The sequence below is a fragment of the Schistocerca serialis genome, chromosome 3, assembly GCF_023864345.2.
Source record: "Schistocerca serialis cubense isolate TAMUIC-IGC-003099 chromosome 3, iqSchSeri2.2, whole genome shotgun sequence".
NCBI classification, from domain to species: Eukaryota; Metazoa; Arthropoda; class Insecta; order Orthoptera; family Acrididae; genus Schistocerca; species Schistocerca serialis.
The window spans coordinates 671,895,803-671,921,280 of NC_064640.1; positions in this window are offsets into that span (position 1 = coordinate 671,895,803).

Here is a 25,478-nt window from a genome sequence, read left to right on the forward strand (position 1 = left end):
ATGAATAACGTTTATTCAAGAAAAGACATCTCAAACAAATTGGAAGTGGTCCTACGATATTCGGTTTAGACCCAGACAGAAAATACCCTTATCAAATGCAGTGAAGTTACGTTGAGAGCGTTAAGGGAACGGCAGAAAAATCCGCAACTGATCACAGTATACGAAATATTCATCGCTCAGCATAGTTCACAGTTCAACATGATGACTCGCAAATTAATGTAAACGATACAAAGAATAGTAACCCATACTCTCTCTCTCTTCAGTTCCGAAATATAAGCGGAGCACATTCAGATCTCTCGTGAGACAGAGTCCCTTCAAAAGTTATAGTACCGTAGCGGCCGTTCACCATAACCACTGAATCACGAACGTTACCATAGCCAGTTAGCCTTCCTCTAGCACTCGACACAAAAGTGTCCTGAATAATGTCTTGAGCACTTCACCTGGAAGGTCCTAGTCTACACTAGATTTCAACAGTGGTCCGCCTCTGTCCGACTCTCATTGGCTGAAGGCCATCCCCGCCAAGAATACAACGTTATGAAGCTCCACAAACATGATTTGACTCACTTGACCACATCCCCGAACTAAACTAATACAATATAACAATATTTAAATTAAATAAATGTTATAAACATTCGTCTATTTTCAGACAATTTACAAAAAGAAAAGTAATAGCTGGTTCATAAATAAAGAAGCCAACATTATTGCGCAAGTGTGCTCACGTTAAATGATAACGAATTGTCGATAAATATAGTTTAAACAATTATTTAGGCCTGCTTGTCAGAAGTGTCTCCTGGCATTCTTTTACAAAGGTGGTGTCCGCTAGCACATGTGACTGACTACTTTTAAATCAGCACCGTTTTTTAATAGAACTTGCAAACAATATTTAAATAAAGTTAGAGGCAAACTAGTAAACTATTAACTATTCATTAAGTAAAAACACAAGTATAACAAAATATGAGGTATTCATGCTGCATTCTTTGATGTGTAAATGTGGAGAACTGGATATTCTGACAAACATTTGCATTATGCAAACAATACAAAAGACGTTTTAAATCAATAAATAAAATAGGTACAGATACGTAGCTTTCAGGGAGGATAGCTGTAGTGGAATACAATCATCTGAGATACGTATCATTATGTGAAGTCGTTTGAAGCGATTACAAGTCGTTAATTCAGAGGTTCGTTGTGAAAATGTATATTCGCTGTCAGATAATAGATACTGCTGTTTTAAAGATATTGAAATACTGTTATGTCATTGGATATACCTCACTTTTCTAAGATCGGAAATGTATTCTGATTTTCATTACTATTTTATGTGAGTTTTTGTCGAATCTCAAAGAGCTGTAAATTAACTATCTTTAGGATTGTCTGACACTCCGCCATTTCTTGGAACATCTCCTGTACAAAGGCCATGCGAGTAACAGCCGTCCAGATTCCCAGCGTAGCAATTTTCCCCACCTCTGGTCCTTTGGTAGCACACGTGTTTCGCCTGGACCTGCTGGGGCGGCCCTCCCGGCCGCATTGAGCAATCGGCGCAGGCACCGCACAGCATTGCAAAGAAATTCATGTTACCTTGTACCAATTCTACGCGTCCGACTAGCATGCCTACTTACGCGGGGTAGATAAAATTCCAACGATTTTCTAGAATCATGTTGGCAAGTGGCAACAAAACGACCATTCACGTCGGTGTATAAAATGTAAAGGGTCTATTCGGGAAGTAAGGTCCGATCGGTCACAAAATGGAAACCACTGTGAAAATCAAAAATATTTTATTTGTAACAGTTAGCTACACCTTCCCTCTCTACATAGTCGCCTCACCGATTCAGACATTTGTCGTAGCGTTGTACCAACTTTCCAATACCCTCGTCATAGAGGCAAGCCGCCTGCGCTTCCTGCCAATTCTCTACGCTGGTCTACAGCTCGTTGTGTCAGAACGCTGTCTTCATATCTAGCGGTTAATTGGAGCAGGGAGAGTCAATTACAGCCACTATTGTGGGTGATCAAATACTCCCCACCGAAAACGCTGCTGGAGTACCTTCATTGTCCCTGCAGAGTGTGGCCGAGAATTTTCATGCAGAAGGAAACATGACAGTTATGTTATGTGGGCTACATGACATAAGGCGCAATCTCACTCCAGGTTTTCATACTACTCGGAAAGTAAGGTCCGATTGGGTGCCAAATGGAAACCATAATCTAAATCCGATGAAGTTTTGCACAGATGTTTTGGACAGAGTCTCTAGTATGCCCGTCGATACCGTCACGTCGCTCTTTTCAGTTCTGTTTCAGTTCTGAGCTCACAGTAAGCAAGTAAAGATGCTAAGAATAATAGTGTCTCCCGCCAAGTATGAGGGCATGGGGTGAGATTGCGCCTGATGTCATGCAATCCACATAACATAATTGTTATACGTTTCCCTCTCCATGACAATTCTCGGCCTCGTACGATATGTACAAGAGCCTAGAGGGAATAATAAGAGATGACGACCAAGAACGAAGCGCTCGGATTAAAAAGGGGTAAGACATGGATGTAACATTTCGCCCCTACTGTTCATTCTGTACATTGAAGAAGCAATGTTGGAAATAAAAGAAAGGTTCAGGAGTGGAATTAAAATTCAAAGTGAAAGTGAAGCAGAATGACGTGATCTGCTGAATTAAACGAACGGTCTAATGAGTACAGAATATGGATTGAGAGCAAATTGAAGAAAGACGAAAGTAATGAGAACTAGCAGAAACGAGAACAGCGAGAAACTTAACATCAGGATTGATCGTCACGAAGTAGGTGAAGTTAAGGAATTCCACTACATACGCAGGAAAATAACCAATGACGGACGGAGCAAAGCGTACATCAAAAGCAGACTAGCGTTGGCACAAAGGATATTCCTGGCCAAGAGAAGTGTACTAGTATCAATCATAGGCCTTAATTTGCTGAAGAAGTTTCTGAGAATGTACGTTTAGAGCTCAGCATTGTATGGTAGTGAAATATGGACAGAGGGGAACCCGGAACACAAGAGAGTCGAAGCATTTGAGATGTGCTGCTATAGACGAATCTTAAAACTCAGGTGGATTGATGAGGTAATGAATGAGTGGTTCTGCGCAGAATAAGAGAGGAAAGGAATATGTGGAAAATACTGACAATTAGAAGGGACAGGACGAGAAGACATCTGTTAAGACACCAAAAAGTGGCTTCCATGGTACTAGAGGGAGCTGTCGGAGGAAAAACTGTAATAAAAGACAGAGATTTCAATACATCCAGCAAATAATTGAAAAAAACTGAAAAACAAAAATTTTGGACGCGAACGCGACTAAAACATCCGCGTGTTTGCGTATCGTCTCACTGAGCTAATGGGACAGCATTTATATATAAGCTATTGGCGGGACTAGGTTTTGCGAAATACACTTTTGTCTTGAATTGAGATGAGGAATCGTATGCCGAACGCCAAGTGCGACGTTTTTTTTCTTCACGCTGCGCATGGCATTATCGATTACCAGTACGGTCGGGTCCTCGAAGCGTTAACTAGCAAGCTATATTATCCAATAAAGAGCTACTTTTGTACGCTTCAAAAAGAAAATCAACAGAATAACTGGACAGCAGTGATACAGCAAATTAACACTTTTCTTTAAACCCGTTATGTTAAACAGCGCAGTGGCCTCTATTACCGTGCAGTCGCTGTTTCTATTTTGTTTCAATAATGTTTCAGTTTTTAGCTGCTCCGTTAAGCACATTCGTTGGAGAGGTCGGAACGACAATGGAACTACAGTCACCTGAAGCTGAATAGCCACATTTCCATAGCGCTGGCCTCAGCATGTGGGCGAGCTACACATTCGCATGAATAATGTCCCATATGTCTCATATGTGACCAAACAGGACCGTTATGGTAATTCGTTGCGCGTTCTCGTTTCGTTAATGAGCAACTGGATGTTGATATTCATTTACATGTTAATGCCAGCTCCGTTCTTGGTGCAGCAAACTGAACCTGAGCGCTCTATCGTTATCAGTTACGCTATTCTCAGCAATAGATGAACGTTGCCACTGAACAAAATATTAATGTTAGAAGGTGAAAGTTTATAGAAATATAACAGTCTCTTGCACACCGAGATTACAAATAGAATTCGACGTGGGTATACGTCACTGACGAAACGAAACTGCATTGGAAGCTGAAAGAACACAAAGAATAGCTTATGTGATTCACAACCAGAACCATCAAGATCTAAAGATCTATCATTAATAACAAACTTCATTTTCAAACGCTGTTAATCTTCATGCATAACAACCCGGACAGACGCGCGTGTTACCACGCCGCTTCGGGTTTCGGGCAGGTGAGCCGACGTGGATCGAATCCGTCCGGCAGACAGACGAGGGTCGATGCGCCAACTACCGTGAGTGTGGTTTTTGGGCGGTTTCCCACGTACGATTAGGTGAATACCGGGCTGTTTCCCAAGTCTCAGTCACCCGTTTCACAAGAACTTAATAAATGTTCCCAGTTTCAAATGGAGCACACTACATTACATTGGAATGCACACATCCCTTCCGAGAGGGGGGGGGGGGGCAACACAAAGGGCTTCGGGCCACTCCTTGACTCCTTGGATTAACTACTCCACATCCAATAGTACCCATCCCGACCTCGCGAGGATGCGGGACAATAGCACAAGTAAAAGGTGAAGTAGTTCGCTTTTAAGCATACAAAATTCGTTTATATGACCATGAAAGTTCTATACTGACGAATGCTTGGTTATATTAGTAAGTCACATTTTACTATTTCTGAGCTTAGTCATGGAGTAATATTAAGAAATATTTTAACGATATGGGAGTGATAAATATACGGATTACGTAACGTAGCTCAACTAATTATTCATCCCTTGCCGACAAAATAGGACATTTATGTAAGGATCAGCAATAATTTTTCTTAAGATGTGAATGTTGAAGGTATTTCTATTCTTTTTAAACTTTCAAATAGCTGTTTGTAAAAAATGACTGAATTCATAAACTGTCGTGTACTAGAAGGAAGAATGGAAATAACATAAGGGACTAACAGTCGCCGGCCGTAGTAGCCGAGCGGTTCTAGGCGCTACAGTCTGGGACCGTGCGATCGGTACGGTCGCACGTTCGAATCCTGCCTCGGGCATGGATGTGTGTGATGTCCTTAGGTTAGTTAGGTTTAAGTAGTTCTAAGTTCTAGGGGACTGATGACCACAGCAGTTAAGTCCCATAGTGCTCAGAGCCATTTTTGACTAACGGTCCATCTACGTGAAGGCTCATCTGTCTGTGTACCAAATTGTGGATCAGCAGAACATACTACCATTACTACATACTGATGTACGTTCTTGAAACAGGTTTTTAATTCCCAACGACATTACTGAATTAACATGAACAAAGGATGTTCCTTTACACATTTGCTTAACCTAAGAACTTGCAATAACACTAAGTCAAAAAGTAAGTGAAAGAGTAAGTAATAATTAAGGAAGATAAAAAGCAAGCTTCTCGTGGGACTAAGCTCTCATTAGAATGTATATTGAAATATTTAGAATATTCTCTCACTCACCACTATAATCAACTCTTAAATATCCTTGTAATTTAAGGAAACTGAAATTTGTAGAAGCTAGTATTTCATTAACTATATTACTTGCAGTTTCTTCTGTTGTTTGCCTACAGGGACTGCTGCTAATACATGTTTCATCTGAAAAAAGTACCTAATCATGTAGGATGCATGCCACTGGCAACGTGGATTCACTTGCTAATTAGCTATACAGACACATCAAGTTTACATTAAACTCTGAACCACAGTACACTTAGCTTTTCTAATACAGAGAGAGTTTCATATATCAACTAGACATCTGACTGGATCTCGTACCCAGTATTGTCAGAATATAGTAGTGCGTTATAAGACATATGTGATGGTATTTCTGGACAGTTCTGCAGAGAGTTCTTAAAAACTGGATATTTTCACAACTGCTTCATAATATATACAGCGTGTATTATAATTAATAGCAAAAACTAACTAGGGTCAAAATGAACGGTGATAAAACCAAAAGCGTTGTGACAGCAAACTTTAGGGTATGGGCATCTGCAGCTGAAAGTATACGTTCCTGAAAAGTATGCCTAACTGGAAATGATGGGACGTCCAATGTACTTAACTTTTGCCTGTAAATGATCTGAAAATAAATGTACTTTAAGAAGTATCTCTGACATTGTGAAACCGGTAGTGCAGTTGAAGTTTGCGTCTGATCTTTCAAGAAAAACTGTGTCGTAAAAATGTGTCCGCAAACCATGTCTTAAATGAAAACGAAAATGTGCCGTTGCCCGAGCATGTGAGCGTTCATGTACAACATTCATAAACGATCGACCATGGGTCAAATTTGAGTCCCGTTAGATGGGGAATTAAATAGATAGTTTCCATTTCAGTTACGAGTACTAACGTTTGCGCTAACAAGGACAATATTTCACACAGATTCCGAGGCGGCTCGTAACCACACGTTTGGAGTTATCTTCCAAATGGCTCGTTTCTGGACCCATGTTCGATGGAACGCCTATACGAATGTCTCTCTTTTCTAAAAACTATTCATGATTGACATGAGTATCACTATGCGGCAGAAACTACCTGTACGAGAGCGTCAAGGCTGTTAACTTCTTTACTGTAAGTATTCCTTTGCACAGGTACACACGTATTCAACACACTACTACAGTATTAAATGACTTGTGAGTAATGTCGTAGAGTTTAAGACTGAACTCAAAACATTTCCGTTTGGAAATTCCTTCCAATCCATTGAAGAGCACTATTTTAGATTAATACATAATTATCATGGGCACTGTAATACACTGCCAATGAAGATTAGTAATTCCACTCAAACAGAATGTATTTCTTTGATTGGCGACTCCATGTTGTCTTGTGCACTACGACCAGATAACAGGTATACTTGAAAAAAGAGACAGCATTGGTCGTATATTTTTTACTATTGCAAAATCGATTTTCTGTCACTGAGTGACCATCTTCAGTGCTATATTGTATAACTTAAATTGGGATGCACTGTTGTTACTAAGCTTACGGCAATCACATACACTCATAGAGTCTATGTGATTGCCGTAAGCTTAGTAACAACAGTGCATCCCAATTTAAGTTATACAATATAGCACTGAAGATTGGGATGCACTGTTGTTACTAAGCTTACGGCAATCACATAGACTCTATGAGTGTATGTGATTGCCGTAAGCTTAGTAACAACAGTGCATCCCAATTTAAGTTATACAATATAGCACTGAAGATGGTCACTCAGTGACAGAAAATCGATTTTGCAATAGTAAAAAATATACGACCAATGCTGTCTCTTTTTTCAAGAATGTATTTCGTTAATTTCTTTCCACATCCCAGGGACCCTTGTCCGATGATTCCGTGGAATACGACTAATGTAAAGGAACGTAATCTGAAGATGTTGCAACGAACCTATATCGATCTAAAATGAACACTGCTGATGGGATATAGTGCCTAATCAAATCAGGACTCAATGATCAGACGTTTGCTGTAAGGACAGTTACCAATAGGACTCACGTCAGTGATGTGCGATTTATGAATATTTAATTTCATGATATGTCTGTATTAGCCATACGCTAAATCAAATAAATATGAATATTTAGCATTGTTCCGAGAATTAAAGCGAGAATGGCAACCCTTGTTATAGCTGTTCCACATCTACAGGACTATCATAACTCAGTCGTGGTCCATTTAATATTTTTTACATAATAACGTTGCATTAGCGAAGTCACTTACGTCACATTTGTGGTGTAAATCGTGGATAGACTTTTTTTCGTTTTCACGTAAGGTTGCTGGCACATCACAGAACTTCCCGCTTTGCCTAGTGTATCACTACCAGTCTTACTACGTGAAATCGAGAGATATATCCTTCGATCGGACTATTTCTGTATCTATTTTTGAACTGAACAAAGTCGCATAATATCTTGCACAGAGAGTCTGCCAGTCCAGGTTCCACAGTAAAACCCATATACCCACTTTATTCGCTGCTGGAATATTAAGTTATCGACTAAACAGTGTTGGACAAATGTGCCTGGCAGTCGAATTTTTAGCGTCCTACAGAAATTATAACGGTAATGAGTAGTCTCTGGTTCACGTATTAAGAACGACAATAGTATACCAAAGCTACCCAATGAAGGCCTAAGTATTTTAATGCCTCGATGTAATTACGTTATTATAGCTGGGAGACATTTAAAAAATCTGTTTTTTTCGGAGTGTTGTGTAAGTCTGCAATTTTTATTGTTCGTAATACCATCAGTCACTTATCACACGCGTTTTTAACTGAGAAGTCAGCCAAGATGCTCTAATTTTTTGTCCAGCAGATTATGCTTACTGCTAATATCCTTCTGAGTCTTCTCCATGGCGGATGTTATTCCCTGCTACGTGATGGAGATTACTCAAGTCCCGGTTTTGAAAAGGACTATTGTCAGCAAGACCCTCTTCCTCGCGTGGCTCATTTCTGTGATGGAATGCTCTGTGCCTCTACAGTGAATGGATTTAATGGTGAAAGCGTACCGCCCTGGGGACGCGGGATTGTGTATAATACACTATACTTGTACGCCTTTTTCGTGTAAGGGAAACACATGCTTAAAAGAACGAACACTTTCTCTGCCTACGCAAAAGCCCCTGAATTATATTAAGCTTATTAGGGGATGCAGCAGGAGGCTACTTTCATTCAAAACGTTATCACGAAGCAGTTTTTTAGCTTTGTTTCATTTCGTAATTTTGTTCTTTCTGTACTAATTACATTGTATTTGGACAGCTTCTCAGAACCTTGACGGCTTAGTAGCTGTTGAGCGTAAACAAAGGCATTTTGTACAATTAAGATCTTCCCTGCTGCGAGGTGCGAATGTTCATTACAAAACCAGCAATTAAAATTCATGTACTGTTAGCGGCACTAGCATCCGACTTTAATCCACAAACCATGAAGCAAAAGTTTACAATTATAATTTTGTATGGAAATGTGACAAATTCAGGGACCAAACGACCATATGTTACAAATTACATACCTTCTAGTTTCTTAGAGCGACTTAGTGGATCAGAACATAGATAAAACGAAATAGAAAGGCTCTTAAGATATTGTTTATTTCCCACAAGGATTCTACTTTTGAGAAGTACATGTGTTAATTGTCAGTCTATGAAAACAGACTATGAAAATATTTCAGCCGGCCGAAGTGGCCGTGCGGTTAAAGGCACTGCAGTCTGGAACCGCAAGACCGCTACGGTCGCAGGTTCGAATCCTGCCTCGGGCATGGATGTTTGTGATGTCCATAGGTTAGTTAGGTTTAACTAGTTCTAAGTTCTAGGGGCTAATGACCTCAGCAGTTGAGTCCCATAGTGCTCAGAGCCATTTGAACCATTTTTGAAAATATTTCGTTCTATATTATTTAAGTTCATTAATTTGCCACAGGAAATTTACGGCTGCGTCAAACATAGCTTTATGTTAGGTGATTATTTTCTTCTCTGGCCGTCTCTTGCCTTTACTGTTGTCTATATACAACAGTGAAATTATGTTTAAACACTCAAAGATAGAGTATTATCAGTGTTTCACCTCTTCTTTCCATTGGACTTTGCATTAGCCGAACCCTAAAGGAAGTAATAGTCTATTCAGGTATGATGTTCCAACGTCTTCATTTTTGTTTGCCCGCGTAGACAACAGTACAGAATGCACGACATATACCTTTACACCTACGGAATCTGCACTTTACCGTAGGATAACAAATATTTCTCAAAAGCGCCTTACTGTTACTTATTAGTAAAAAATGTGTACATTTAACTCTTATAGACTTATGGCCTCAGGCATTGTGTTTCTCATTTTTTGTTGATAAATTCCAAATCTAAAGACTAATGCTATTGAATCTTAATGCTGCAAAGGTTTACAATTTATTGTTGGTTTCTGAAATAAATTCCAAATGCTAGATATATTAAATTAGACTCATCCAAGGGCAATCACTTAATATTTTAAAACACTTTTACAGCACTTTTACCCAAAAAATAAAGTAACTCTATGTCAGGAATACTTGTAGCGCAAATGTTCCCTATACTGTGTACAATACATAATTTTTTTTCTCGCCTAACATATAGCTTTACTGAAACCTGGGTTAACATCTCCATAAGAAGGTATTTCAGTTTTCTAACAGGCTAGCGGGTTTGAGAGAAGAGAAAGAAATGTTGAGTCTCAAACGGTGGAGGTGAAACTGAGGACGAGGGTAAGTTTAAGAAACATTGGAATTAAAGTTGCAAATTGTTGTAGCTGTGTCGGACAGAACCAGAGCTAAAAAACCTCATAAAAAGCTTTGAAGCAGAAATCGTTATACGTACTGAATGCGTGCTAAAGCAGGAGACAAGCTCAATCTAAATATTTCTCGAGGTCCTAACGCTGTTCTGAAGGACTATATTAAATTCAGTTGGTGGTGGTGTGTTTGTTGCTGTTAGAAGTAGTTTATCTCGTAGTCAAATTGAAGTTTATAGCCCGCATCTCGTGGTCGTGCGGTAGCGTTCTCGCTTCCCACGCCCGGGTTCCCGGATTCGATTCCCGGCGGGGTCAGGGATTTTCTCTGCCTCGTGATGGCTGGGTGTTGTGTGATGTCCTTAGGTTAGTTAGGTTTAAGTAGTTCTAAGTTCTAGGAGACTGATGACCTAAGATGTTAAGTCCCATAGTGCTCAGAGCCATTTGAACTATTTTTTGAAGTTTATAGTTGCTTTGAGTTATTGTGGAAGAGGTTGTACTCGACAATCGGAGTAAGTTAATAATGGGTTCCCTTCAACGACCCCTCTGACTCTGATGATGTAGTTGCTGAAGGATTCAAAGAAAATTTGGGTCTCATTTCGAATAGGTACTCGAGTCATACACTTATAGTTGGTGACACCAATCAACAATCAATATGTTGGCAAGGATACTTGTTTAATGCCAGTGGTCAACATAAAATATCGACCGAAATTGTTCTAAATGCTTCCTCCCAAAATTATTTTGAAAATCTATTTAATGCCAAGTGTAAAATGGACATGATAATGTACTATACATTTTAACCACATGCGATCCTGAGCTACAAGGATTAGCGACCACAAAGTCTGTGTCGTAATTCTGAATACCGTAGCATCCAAATCTACCAAAAGTGAGCAAATATATATATAAATGTCGGAAACAAATCGCAACACCAATGACGAGTTGCTTGACATAAACGAAAGTCGGTAGACGTTGTTTTACATCTGAAAGACGATGTGTATTAAAATTTTGCGCAAGTCGAATATGAGTGCTCTACCAGCGCCACTATGAGGATGCAATCAGGTTTTCTTTAAATAAAAGCTGTAACGGTCGTGAGCGTTATTTATCTTTTAGTTAGGAGGTGATGAGTTGATGTTAGTCAAGAATGCCTTTAAGGTGACAAAGACGCCATTATCATCATCTGATTGAGTTTGATGGAGGTAGTGTAATAGGGCTACAAAAAGCTCGTGTAATAGGGCTACGAGAAACTGGATATTGCTTCCGCAATATAGCAGAAAGTCTTGGCAGAATGTACCCATATTACGTAACTGCTATCAGCGATGGTCGCGAAGATGTACGGTCGCAGGACCGAGCTCCGGATAGCCATGTGGCACTACCGAAATGGAAGACCATCGTGTTCGGGGTAGCTCTGGTGCATCTTACAGCATCTGCAGCAGCAACTGCTGCAGTTCTCACCACAGCGACACAACGAATTGTTACAAATCGGTTACTTCAAGGACAGCAACGAGCCAGACGCCCTGTAGCGTGCATTCCAGTCACCCCAATCCGCCACCATTTGCGACGTCAATGTTGTCAAGCGAAAGCTCATTGGAAGACAAGGTGGAGGTCGGTTCGGTTTTCTGAACGGAGTTTGTCCTGCCTCGGTTCCAGGGTCAGCAGTGTGGTAGTTGGAAGGAGGACACTTGAGGGCTTGCAACCAACCTGTCTTCGTGCTAGACACACTGGGGGTATGGTCTGGGGTGCGATTTAGTATGGCAGCAGGAGCACTCTTGTGGTTATGCCACGTACGCTGACTGCAAATTTATATGTCAGCGTGGTGACTCGACCCGTTTTGCTGTCCTTTATGAACAGCACTCTAGTGGATGTTTTCCAACAGAATAACACTAGCTCACATACCAGTGTTGTAACCCAACATGATCTACAGACTGTCGACATGTTAGTTTGATATGCTCGACCAGCAGATCTTTCTCTAGTCGAGCACATATGGAACATCATCGGACGACAATTCCAGCCTCATCCACAAACAGCATTATCCGTCCTTGTACTGACCTACCAAGTGCTACAGACATGGAACTCTGTGCCACAAAGTGACATTACGCATCTTTAGGAAACAAGATATGCACGTTTGCATGCTTGCATTCAACATTCAAGCGGTTACACCTATTATTAATGTACCAGTATTTCACATTTGGAATGGCTTATCTCTTGCTTACATTAACATGTGATCTTGCAATGCCCATCACTTAAATATATATATTCATTGCTTACATTAATTATTTCTAGGTGTTTCGATTTTCTTCCGTTAGTGTATTTAAAACAGCAGATATAAATTAGCTTGACGCCTTCCTAAGACAAAATGTATACTTCTTCGAAATTATGTAAATATAGAGCAGATGTGGCTTTAATTCAAAGAAATAGTACCTGACGACAATTTAGTATTTCATACCAAGTAAACTGAAAAGAGACAGATACCCCATGGTGCACACAACACGCCAGGACACTGGTGCAGAAGCAACGAACAAATAATGCCAGATTTGAAAGAATGCAATATCTCGAAGGTAGGCAATGTTCTACAGAACCTCGAAATTCGATGCTAGCTTCAACGCATGATTCTTTCAATAGTTTCCACAACGAAACTCTGTCTAGAAATTTGGCAGAAAACCCTAATATATTTCGGTCGTATGTAAAGTATACCAGCGAGATGACACAATACGTTTTATGTGCGATAGGAACGGTTTTGTTACCGACGATAGTGCCATTAAAACGGATTTACTAAACAGCAAACAATTAAGAAGAGCAGCCAACTTGAGTAGTTTAGAAGTAGATTCCACGAGTGTAGTAAAGCAACTTAAGTTACTTAATAAAGACGTATCTTCCAGTCCAGACTTTACACCAATTAGCTTTGTTTCCGAGGGCCAATTTTTACCGACCATATAAAATCGCTCGCTCAATTAAAGATCGTTAACTAGGATGGCAGACTAGTGTCAAAAGTTCCGTTGACATCGAGGTCATTATATGCGAAGCACAGACTCGGATCAGGGGAAGGATGAGGAATGGCATGTCCGAAAGAACCGAAATCATCTTCATATAGATAAGGCATTCCAGCCAATGATCTTGTTCAGTGTGGATGCACTCACAATGCCCGAACTCTTACGGGAATCAGTAGACTGACTGCCGCGAGTAATTAATATAGTGGGCAGGGGCACAACAAATGTAGTGTGTGGACAGTAAGATGGAAGTGTGGGTCTCACGGGGAGCGTGCCAAAGATAAGTCCCTGCAGTCGCACTATTTTCCGTGTCCTCGATGGCTCAGTCGGCTAGAGCATCTGACATGAAAATAGGAGATCCTGGGTTCGAATTCCGGTCGGGGCATACATTTTACACTGTACCCGTTGATAATTATCAACCCCTGTAAGCAGCTAAAGGATTAGATTTCATTGTAATTCCATTATTCGAGAGCTGCAAGATCACCAATGGTATGAAGGTACCATCTTCATATAATGACCACGTACGAACTCCGTGAGTTCCGTGGAACGCCCCATACTGCTCTCTCGCGATGTCTTATGACTACTGTAGTCGCTGATATGGAGTACCCGGCGGTAGGTGGCAGCACAATGCACTTAATATGAAAAACATATGTATTTTGGGGGAGTGTCCGGATACTTTTGATCACATGGTGTATCTTTCTTCATTCTCTATTCTTTTCATAGCTGATAAATACTGTAGTAAGACATGCAAATCCTTACATGCACACGGTCTGTAGGGCATTTTTAACAGCTTGGGAAGCGTTTCCTTTAACATTTGATGGGTGGCTCTGTTGCAGAGACCTGCTGCAGAATCTTCGTTCCTTTAACTAATGTCACCAGAGAGACATTTCCAATCAGAGTAGCTAACACTCCTTTCTTTCGAGTCACCGATCGCACTCCTCAGGAGTATCCGGCATTTGAATCAGTTCAGGAGTGGACTGCAAATCTGTAACAGACATACGATGTTCACATCTACAAAGTAGGCGTTTACAGTAGTAATATCTCTCCAATACTTATATTCCTTTTTGTAACATTTTATTCTTTTGGTGGCAATAACAGTTCAGTTCAAACCGTTTCGTACATACCAGTTTTCTACGATTTATTAACAGGGTTTTCGATTTACATTTTATGTCAGTTTCCTAATAACATTTATTCCATCTCGTCTATATATTTAGAAGAAAGGTTCTCAATAAATAAAATGTAACTCTCTGGTGAGGACATCGTTCTTTAGTCTTTACGGATGGTTAGGAACGCATAGCAATTTTCCCAGATATACACCGGCATTCATTTATCTAGTGCCCTATTCAGTAGTTGTTTCTCGAATCAATAATCCAATATGATTTATTAATAAACAGACGAAAACAGTTATAAAGTTTCGTGATACCACAAAAGACTTAATGCATATGAGTATTCCAAGCAATTGAGACAGATTTGTTGTTGCTGACGTTGTGTGTGTCCTTATCCACAGCTGAGTCACAGAAAATCTTCAGTATAAGATAATTAACTTGAACATATACTCTGTTTACTTCTAAATAAGATTGTTACAAGCTTTTCCACAATATTTCAAATCGTTGCACCACGGAATGAGCGTCACACGTTCATTTATCAAGTAAGATACTTACTTGAGGACTAAAAGCGTTAAAGGTATGGACCCAACGAAATTATTTTTCGGTTAAGTGTAAATTACTGGTTAGTAATAATGACGGTTTCGTGTGATGCCAGAAAAGTGAAGATATTAGTATAACTGTATAGCCAAACTGAAGAACACTTCACGAAATTTAATTATTATATTCTCTTAATTCAATTATTATATTTTGCACCAAATGAATTAAAATTTATGTAACAATCATCTATGTGTTCCTGAAACTAGATAAGTGGGCGGAACTTAGGTTATGCTATTAGTTAGGCAAAAAAAGTATTTTTGGTTATGCACGCAGCAGCATAACGAAGCTACCCACAGGGACCTACGTGACCGCATGCTGGCTCCTCTCATAACAAAGCAGCCCAGAGCGACTATAAACTAACCCTGCTCAGCCACGAGCACCACTCATTCCTCGAAATCCAATTCCTGTTGATTCCGTAACACTCTCCACGACAGTCCAGTTCGGGACCGAGCAGCTTCAGTTTCACAAAGCAGTGTCATTAACTAGGCAAAGCCGCTCGTCTGCGAGCTGCCAGCTAGATTTGAAGGTCCCAGGTCTCGAGGCGGTCCCGTCGAGTGGAGGCCACTTTTAGGGTGTTATCGTCTGACACTCAAAGTGATTCCTGGGATCCTGGGTCAGTGTCAGATGTCAGCTCTCTCTACCAGTTGACATCTGACGTTAGTCCGGCATGAATTTGCCGACTGCCTGGCTGACACTATCCTTGCATCAGCAAGGCCAAATTACTGACCGTTGGAATTTCTCTACAGCAGTAGCCCGCTGCCTAGCGTAAACACCCGCCACCAAGTTTTACTGGGGTAGTAAGCCGCTGCCTAGATGACAACAAACGCTGCCGGGACGCATACATCGACCTCTTGTAAGAAAGCCATATGGAATAAACATTGTCTGTACTGAATGACCTTCCCTGACTCAGCGCTTGCCGTCGTATTAGTAGAACGCAATCCACAGCTCCTGTACACGCCGTTCTGTCCCAGAAGCAGCCTTCCTCCCGCGTAGTAGTTTCAGTGTTGACTGCCGTGTATAGAACTGACGCGCGGCGCCACTACATTTTACCGCCGGAAGCGATTCGGCAGACACGATATCACAACAGCACATAACCCTATGTTTAAATTTCAAAAAGATATGTCTAAGATTCAACATTTATATCTACACTTATACCTATACACCGCAAACCACATTACGGTATGTGGTGAGAGGTACTTCTGGTACACTATTATTTTTCAGCTTCCCATTTCCATTTACAAATGGTACTAGGTAAGCTTCCTTATGAACTCTTATCTGATTTTCTCAAAAAAGTCGTTTTACGATATGTATGTAGCAGGGAATAATATGTTGTCGACACCTTCCCGGAATCTAGCCTCTCAAGATTGTAAAAGTAAAGCTCCAAGTGATGCGCAACACTTCTCTTATTTCACCCCCTCCTCCTAGGAGTCAAGCAGTTTCATGGACATATCCGCCAACGCTCTCGCACCTATACACAAATTCGTGACGAAACAGGTATTGTACGTTCTACATCATTCCAACTGTTCCAACCTAATAAATGTCCCAGACCCATGAACTATAGTAAAAAATGAGCCGAATGAGTGTTTTGCAAGCTGCTCCTGTCGTGCATTATTCTAATGCCAGTATGTAGAATCAAATTACGTTTCTTTCCGACCACTTAATGACATACTTTGTCTCACTGTTGAAGACACTATCTGCATTTTTACAGATTTTCTGATTTTCGTGCCAGTTAAACATCTATTCCATTAATACCAAAACTCTACAAATATTATTGTCAAAATAAGTAACACATGATAGAACGATTGTAGACTTTCTAACGAAACAATTATGTTTATCCAGGTAAGAACGCTATCAATAAAACTTGTACAACGACAGTAATTAAGAAGCGAAGTTAACATCATAATAGCGATACCCGAAACTTAGGCTTGGCCTTCTTATAACATCTTTTCTGTTATTTTAATAATACTTATTGTAAGTTCTAGTTCTACATACGAAATAACGGCTCACAATGATGGCACGGAATTGCCGAAACAAGTTTGCGTAGGAAAATCAAGAATAATTTCTATATTATTAAAATAAGAGGCTTCCATGCCTACTATTATCCCTAGAAACACGTAAAGTATGACCAATGTCTGAATTTCCATAAAATAGTAGAACGACATCGTGAGCATACAAACATACACTCCTTTCCCAAAGGCATCACAAACGGAAGTGATATATAAGAAAATTTCGGTCTCTTTTCGTTATTTAACTTAGTTTGAATTTAGAGACCTGGTAATGGCATTTTATGTTGGGATTGAAAGTGAACTACAAGAGCAGATAACAGCATTTTATTTCTTACGGCTTCTGTCTCGAAGCTTTCCAGATTTCGTTAATAAAGATCAGGGCAACAAAAGGTTCTATTTTTAAAGCACACTTCCTCCAATCCATCCTTCGTCCATTTTATAGTTCGCAGCATACTTTGATTAAAAAATCTTCATCAGCGCTTTACTTGTAATTCCAATGAGAAGTAATCTCTTCAGCCTTTTACAGAAGTGAAATGTGAAACATAAATGGTTCAGAGAGGAAGAAATTGAAAGATTTCGAAACGTCGTACTATACAATAGTCCTGAAGATTAGAGAGCGGTGAAAAATTCAGTTTGAGAAAACCACATTTACGGAAAAGCTTGACGAAAAAGGGGGGATCCCCTGATAGGATATACCCTAAAATACCACTGAATTCTCACTTTGGTAATGAAGGAAAACCTGAAGGTCAAAAATTGTAGAGGAAAACCAAGCGTTGAATACAGCAATCTCGTTCAGGAGAACGTAGGTCTGTAATACTTATGCTCCGCTATAGTGGAAAGCTGTGTCAAATCCGCCCCCGGACTGAAGACCACAACGAGAGCTACATTACAGCGTAACTGGTTACACTACGCAAGGTGTGCTGTGAGCGACTGTAAGGGATTATGCTCATTCCTCCACTTCAGAAGTCTTCTACAGGAAGTTCCAATTTACATAACTCCAACAGTAGTTGCGTCTGATTATCTAATTATAACAGTTGTATTAATGTAGAATGTTGTGGGGGCGTATACCAAAAAAAAATATATCAATACCTCCACAAGTGTGACTCCAAAAATAAAATAGTAGATTTTTATTAATTGTTGGTGGGCTAATGTAATTTCTGATATGGCTCTGTGTGTTTTATATGTCTTCCATTTCTAAATATACAGGGTGATTTCGTGGTGATGTTACGAACTTTCAGCGATGATGGGGAAGGATAGATACATCAGAACCATCCAGTACACATGGGCTCTAAAGCGCATACCGTAGAAGCTATGAGCACTACTTCATTTTCGATACTGTGAAACTAATCTCTTCTACTAGATTCTCTTTGCTTTCCATATTTTGAGAGGCCATAGGATGAACCAAAACAAAAAAAAAAAAAAAAAAAAAATATATGTCCAGTAAACGTGGCCTGCCAATTGAATACCTTACCAACTATGAACTAATGTTAGTCTTCGTTACTTTGACAGTAACGAAGACTAACATTAGTTCATAGTTGGTAAGGTATTCAATTGGCAGGCCACGTTTACTGGACATATATCTATTGAACAAGTGCTCATAGCTCTTAAGGTCTGTATTTTAGAGCATATGTTTACTACACTTTTTGATACAATTACTCTTCCACCAGTCCTCAAAGTTTGCAACCTCATCACGGAGTCATCATGTATATCAACATCCTCACCTTCAGGATGTTTCCGAGATGATATTACAGATGTATAGATATGTCGGAGATGGGAAAATCAATCGCTGTGAGATCAAGAACCCAAGCCGCAGAACGACTAATTTGACAGTTACAAGTAGAAACAAAGAATTTTCGAATTTCCTGTTGTTATGATGACTGTTAGAAATATCCAAGTAGGAACATTTTTTTGATAATTTTATTAATCATCATGACACCACTGTAACAAATTCTCCTGGTTCTAGTTTAAGCAACCCCGGAATTGTTCAAAATAAGTCGTAGACCGCGAGAATATTTGCCAAGACCTGCCTTACAGTGTCAACAGGTATGGAATTAACACTTTCTACATTATCCCACAGAAAGCAATCAAGGGAGGTCAGATCTGGTCAGTGTTCCCGTACGTGAGTTGTTTTCGTCGCGACTACTAAGACCCGTGTTGGGTGACGCACACTAATGCAGGGTGATTCCCAGGTTCAAGTAAATAACGCTTTATTCACGGCACAAGTTCACATTAAAATTTAGTTCTAATAATTGAAAGACCATTCGCGATCACTTGCGAAAAACAGAAATTTTACTGGTGTAATACTAGTTAGAAAGGGAGCCTCATCCCGAGTGGCTGGAGAAGCAGCGTCCGTGGGGCCCCGCCCTGTGAAGTACCATGGAGCAGTGCGACGACGGTGCGGTGCAGAGCGGTGGCTTCCAGGCTGGAGGCGGCGATGTCTCATTGATGAGCTATTAGTGTAGCCGGTTCCTGCTACGGGACTGAGTGAACATTTGAATGCTACTGCTGGAGGCTGTGATTGGCCTTAAGGATCCAGAAGGTGAAAGTACGTCCGCGACCACGTGACGTGCGGGTGTTAGTTGTCTCCTCGATAGCTGCGCCGCCAGTTTCCAGTTGCACGAGCTGGTGTCCTCTGGTGGTGCCAGTAACGGACGGTGTACAAACACACTGTTTGTATGCAGTATTGTGTCCATACTACACAACCACGATGGCCCCTGGCCTCCCGTGGCCGTTATCTGAAGCATACGTTGACCTAGCAGTAAGCGAGTACAGTGATGACTAGAGACCGGATTATATGCATTTGCATATTGGATATCCATTTGCATATTTGGCTCCTTTCCACCGGTTATTGCATATTTTAAATAAAAACTAGTGACCCATATTTTCGCTCTATGTTCACAATAGTTTAAAAATTTAGACGGGTGGTCTGTAGCTCGATCTAGTTTTGATGTCTCACAGATTGAGCGACCAGGAACTGTGTGCAATCGCTAACCTAGAGGCCACTGCCTAGCGAAATCATTACATAAGACGAACAGGCAGACAGAGTCAACGCTCCTGCGCCCGCGACCCCCGGTTAATCCCCTCCGCCGTCATACCGTACGTATCGGCAAGAATTAAATTAAACTACGCAAGCTTTTAGTGGCACGTCCATTGTTTCAGTTTAGCTTTCTATTTACCTGTACACAGCTGAACGTGTTTACGACGTGTAGTGTGTTACGTGTTGTGCGCCATGCCACCCGAAAAAATAAACGTCGTTTCGTGGATAACTGACCATCCAGGAACATTTACATATGACGGAACTGTTTTATATTGTCGAGTTTGCGTGAAAAACTTTTCGTGCAAAAAAACAAGTTTCAAATAGACCAGCATATAAAGACAAGTCTTCATATCGCAAGAATGCAGAAGAAAGGAACACGACAACTTCTGACAACAGGAAGTAGATGTAGCAGTGATTTGTCCAAAGGTAACCAAAAAAGTCAGTTTAACATCGATTTATGTGAAGCATGCATTGGAAGCAACATTCCTCTTCACAAACTTAAAAATCATATTCTCAATGGCTTCCTGCGCAAATGTGTGTGTGAAATCTTATGGGACTCAACTGCTAAGGTCATCAGTCGCTAAGCTTACACACTACTTAACCTAAATTATCCTAAGGACAAACACACACACCCATGCCCTAGGGCGGACTCAAACCTCCGCCAGGACCAGTCGCACAGTCCACGACTGCAGCGCCTTAGAACGCTCGGCTAATCCCGCGAGGCCCTGCGCAAATATTGCTTAAATAAAAATTACCGGATGAATCAACATTGCGTAAAAATTACATACCGACAATTTACGTAAATGTTCTGGAAGAAATACGCAATGAACTCAAGGACAGTATTATCTGAATTTCAGTTGATGAAACTGGAGACACTTGTGGCTGTTACATTGCAAATTTAGTTGTAGGTGCTTTAAAAGAATGGACTCCTTCCTATTTAGCGGCCTGCAAAGAACTTGAAAAAGTAAATCATTGTACGATCGCCAGATTTGTGAATGGGGTATCAGAAAAATATTTCCAGTATCTTCTGCAGATGAAAGGGTCTTTATTTCAGATGCTGCTTCCTATACGATCAAAGAAGGTTCAAATGGTTCTGAGCACTATGAGACTTAACTTCTGAGGTCATCAGTCCCCTAGAACTTAGAACTACTTGAACCTAACTAACCTAAGGACAGCACACAACACCCAGTCATCACGAGGCAGAGAAAGATTTCGGTATTAAAAAAGACATTGCTATGATTAGCTGTCATTTTTCTCACATACCTGCAAGTATTAAAAGAGCTAGAAACTCAAGGGTGGGTGATGTATGAATATTCAGTTAATGAATAAATTTATTCTCGTGAACTGCTCATTGACAGAGGTATTCCCAAGAAAGCTTAAAGAAAAGTTTGAAAACATGTTAAACTATAACCCAGGCTTTGAACGCTTGTGCCAAATAGATAATTTTCTTTTACCAGAAACAATAAGTGCCAAAATAGAACCCAAATTCATATATTGATGTAGAAAGGTACTTTTCTGTTGAAAAATATATTTTCAGTGAGCGAAGAAAGAACCTTACTACTGAACATTTGGATCAGTAGTTTGTCTTTTATGGTCACAACAATAGAAAAGTGTAAAATAAATTGTGGATGATGCTTTGGTCCAGTAGTATTAATTAGATGTTAATGCTATTCAAGAAATTCATGATTGTATGTTTTTTTTAATAAAATATTACGAAGTTTTTGAGCATGCCCCTCTGCGCGCGATATATCCCTAAGTTGGTCCTGTACACATCGATTGTTTTGCTGCGACTCACCCGCACCGCATCCACTTGCTAGCTACAACAATAGTAAAGAATTCTTGAAACACAGTATACGTTCCCACTTTCAAAATTTTTAGAAAATAATCCTAGAAACGCCCCCTTCCTAATTTCTACCAGAAAGTATTCAGAAAATGATATCAGCGTTCTAAATGCACCGATTTTTTTGCCTGTCCGGCGCTCTCCTCGTAATTAATCTACACAGGTTCGACTTTGAGATATAACTCACGCAGTAACTACCATGTTTTTTATTATATAGTATAGCAAATTTTGACACTTTTCATGCATTTTTAAGCGTTTCCCGTGCATATTTACATTAATATTCTGAGGTTTTTATGATGCATATAATGCGGTCTCTGATGACTAAGGAAAACGCATCGCACTCTGATTTCGAGACAGTTGTGCATATACTATCAAGTGGTTCAGCATGTCCTCGTAAAATGTCACAATGAAAAAAAAAAACATGATAAGCCAACTGAAACGCCCTCACTGACACTGGTAGACAAACCAGCAGCGTGAAGACGTTGTATTGAAAGTTTACTTTAGTTTTCCTACGGTCTAAGTATTACGAATGCGCAACAAGGTCATATGAGAAACCGTTAAATTGGCAAGTAGGTCAATCAACATCAAGGAGTTCTCCTGAGATGCTAAGCATAGTGTACGTAGATGTAGTCCTAGTAACCAATCTATGACTGTTTAAGCTCATACATTCTCTGAGAATGTGTGTCAGTTGGTCTACAGTTCTGCACCTTAGACACAGTCATGGGTCCATACATGGCTGGTAGGATCATGGAGTATTTAGTTTCGGTTGAAACATGCTTCATTTGAGAAAATTAAACATCTGAATTAGCTCAAGAAGACGCGAGATTCTAACTCAGCAAGAGTTAAAAGTGACACATTTAGGGACTTATATGGTTTTGTATGCTGCTCATGTATAACATTTTATGTGATACTGTGAACGACCACCAATAGACATTATCCAACAAACATTGTGCTCATAAAGGTATACATGCCAACCACAGCTGTGGTTACAGGTGAAACAGAACATTTATGATGGTATATATGATTTCGTAGTAAACGTCAAAGGAAATCAGAATTTAATCGTAATGGGAGACTGGACTTTGAGTCATAAGTGGAGATAGTGAACAGAAATTGTCGGTGGAGTGTGGGATTGGTAAGTGAAATGAGATGGGAGAAATATTTATAGAATAATGAGTTGGGCATGAGTTAGCATTTGCGGCCACACTTTTCTGGAACACGTTGAAAAGGAAGTTAACACGGTACCGAAAAGGGAATGATTATCATGGGTATTAAATAAGTAGGAAATTTGAGTGAATAGTAATTGCACACAAATGGTTCAGCGAAAATATCAACAAAAATTTTAATTCGTTTTACAAATTACGATCGCGCTAAGTAGTATTACCTATTTGCCCTTGTGTCGTCAACCAAGGATAAGCGGCTGTCATGTTGCGCATGCGCAGAACTCTACGGTTCCGGTACGGGATTAAATTCTCCACAAGCGTGGCGAGCCACGAATTCGGTAATGTTCAATTTTTTAAAAATATTGGCAGTATGTCTTAGCAGTCAACATTTTGGCAGGGTCTTTCTTTCGATGTCTTAGTCCCGTATAGAAAAATTGAGGGCATATTTCGACATGTCGGATTAGACAATTCTCTTGTATCTTACTGAATTGCAGCGTAAATGACACCGCCCGTTCATAAAGTTCCGGCAATAATATTTTTCCTTGAGTAAAAGCGACGTAACCACAGTAGCTACGCTGGCAGTTTCAACTAACAACTGCAACCAACAGAAGTACATTCTACCCGTCAGCTGTGAGCAGGCAGTATTAAGTAATGAACATGCAGCTATAGTATGTCAATGCTGTCGGTTCACAAATTGCATTGGAGACTCATCCATGTAAACACACACCCCAGAAAGTTTTGAACGAGAGATAAGTTGTGCAAAGTTTCTCCCGCACACCTTGACTCCCTAACACCTCCAGCAACTTGATTGAAATGCAACATACGAAATTTCTTTTCTGAAAAATCATCACAGGCGAAGAGTCTTTGTGTTATCAATACTAACCTACCACACAAGAAGAGAGGACAGAAATTAACACAAAGGGTCAAAGTTTTGACGACATGACCTACATTCAAACCAGTGTGGTGAGAGTTTAACAATTTGCAAAAGAATGATTTTTCTAATAGATGGTTGTATGAACGTTCTGTGCGTTGTGCCCGAGTGAGGGAGACTATGTAGAACATCTGAAACATTAAAACCACCTTCTTAACTTACCTGTGTATTTTTTACTCCAGTATCGAAACATTTTGTGCTGATGGTGTAAGTGGCTGTAGATAGCGGTTTCCTGTTATCGAAAAACTACTAAGAAAGAGGTTCCTATAATAAAGAAAAAAAAACACGAACTTTGCAAATCATGAGGATAGAATCAAACTTCTTTTAGCAGCATTGTGTACCTGGCTTAAGGTTATATAAAGCAAATACCAAGAGAAAACGCCACCACTCAGACATAACCACTCGCCTGGGGCCTGTCAGTTCCGAGCAACAGCACCCAGGTGACGCTCACGAGTTTGGACCACTTTCTACTTCCGCACCAGTGGCCGAAGGGAGCGCTGTCATCCGTAGGCTACAATGCTTTCACCTTGTATTGGCAGAGGTGGTAATCCGTCCCTCGCCCGGCACAAAACACGACACGCCGCGTACACTCAGGCAGTTGTGTTCCCGCAGTCACGCAGTTTGGTTCAGAGCCTGTAGTCAGTTCAATATAGTGCTTCCAATTACGCTACGGAGCACAGTTCTACAAGTTCGGCTAAGAGGAAAACATTGGGACCTACCAGTTGCTACTTACCGAGAAACAGGACAGGCACTATTGTCTGCATATTATATTCAGTTATTGTGACATCATCATACGTTACCAACAGACAGCGAAGTTATTTAGATTTCACTGATTTAGGTATATGGCATCCAGTGCCACACATCACACTATTAACAAAGTTAAGTACCATATTATCGTATCGTAACCACTAATACAGGTCACTGGTTATTTCTTACTGTGTTACCTCATTTCTGTTCTGGTGCCACCAAGTCAAGCAAGTTCTAACATACATTTCCACTACCTTTTATTGGACAAAAGTAGGAATTTCGTTTTCCACTACCGTGGCTGTTTGGCATGAAGTAAATAAGCGTTCAGTTACAACATTGTCGACACAGTTTAGCTTCCGCTAGTCCTCCTAAACAAGAGAAAACTGTTACATCTACTTTCTGATATGCAATCGCTACAGCATTACTTCCTCTTCCAATGTAACGTCTAAACTCTTTCCAGATTTTGTCGTCAAGATGGATCTGTGATTGACAGGCCTGTAACACGATCGTTTGTTAAAGTGTCCTTTTTCCAATTCTCCCGCCTTTCCTTTTATATTTCACTGTATACCTCGACTGTTATATGGTACTACTAATATCAAGTAATGCGGTTATATGTATAATCTCTTTTCCGTAGAGATTCAGTGCAGTAATGCGAGCAGTGTAGATAAACGTTGTAAAATAATTCTTTTGTTTGATAATGCATGACTACAATAGCCTAAGAATTGTCAAATGCACCTCAGTGTATTGAAGATTTACCTGTTTTTCGACATGTAATTTATTGCCGTCTAAATAAAAATTTGTTTAATATTTTTTGGCTTATAC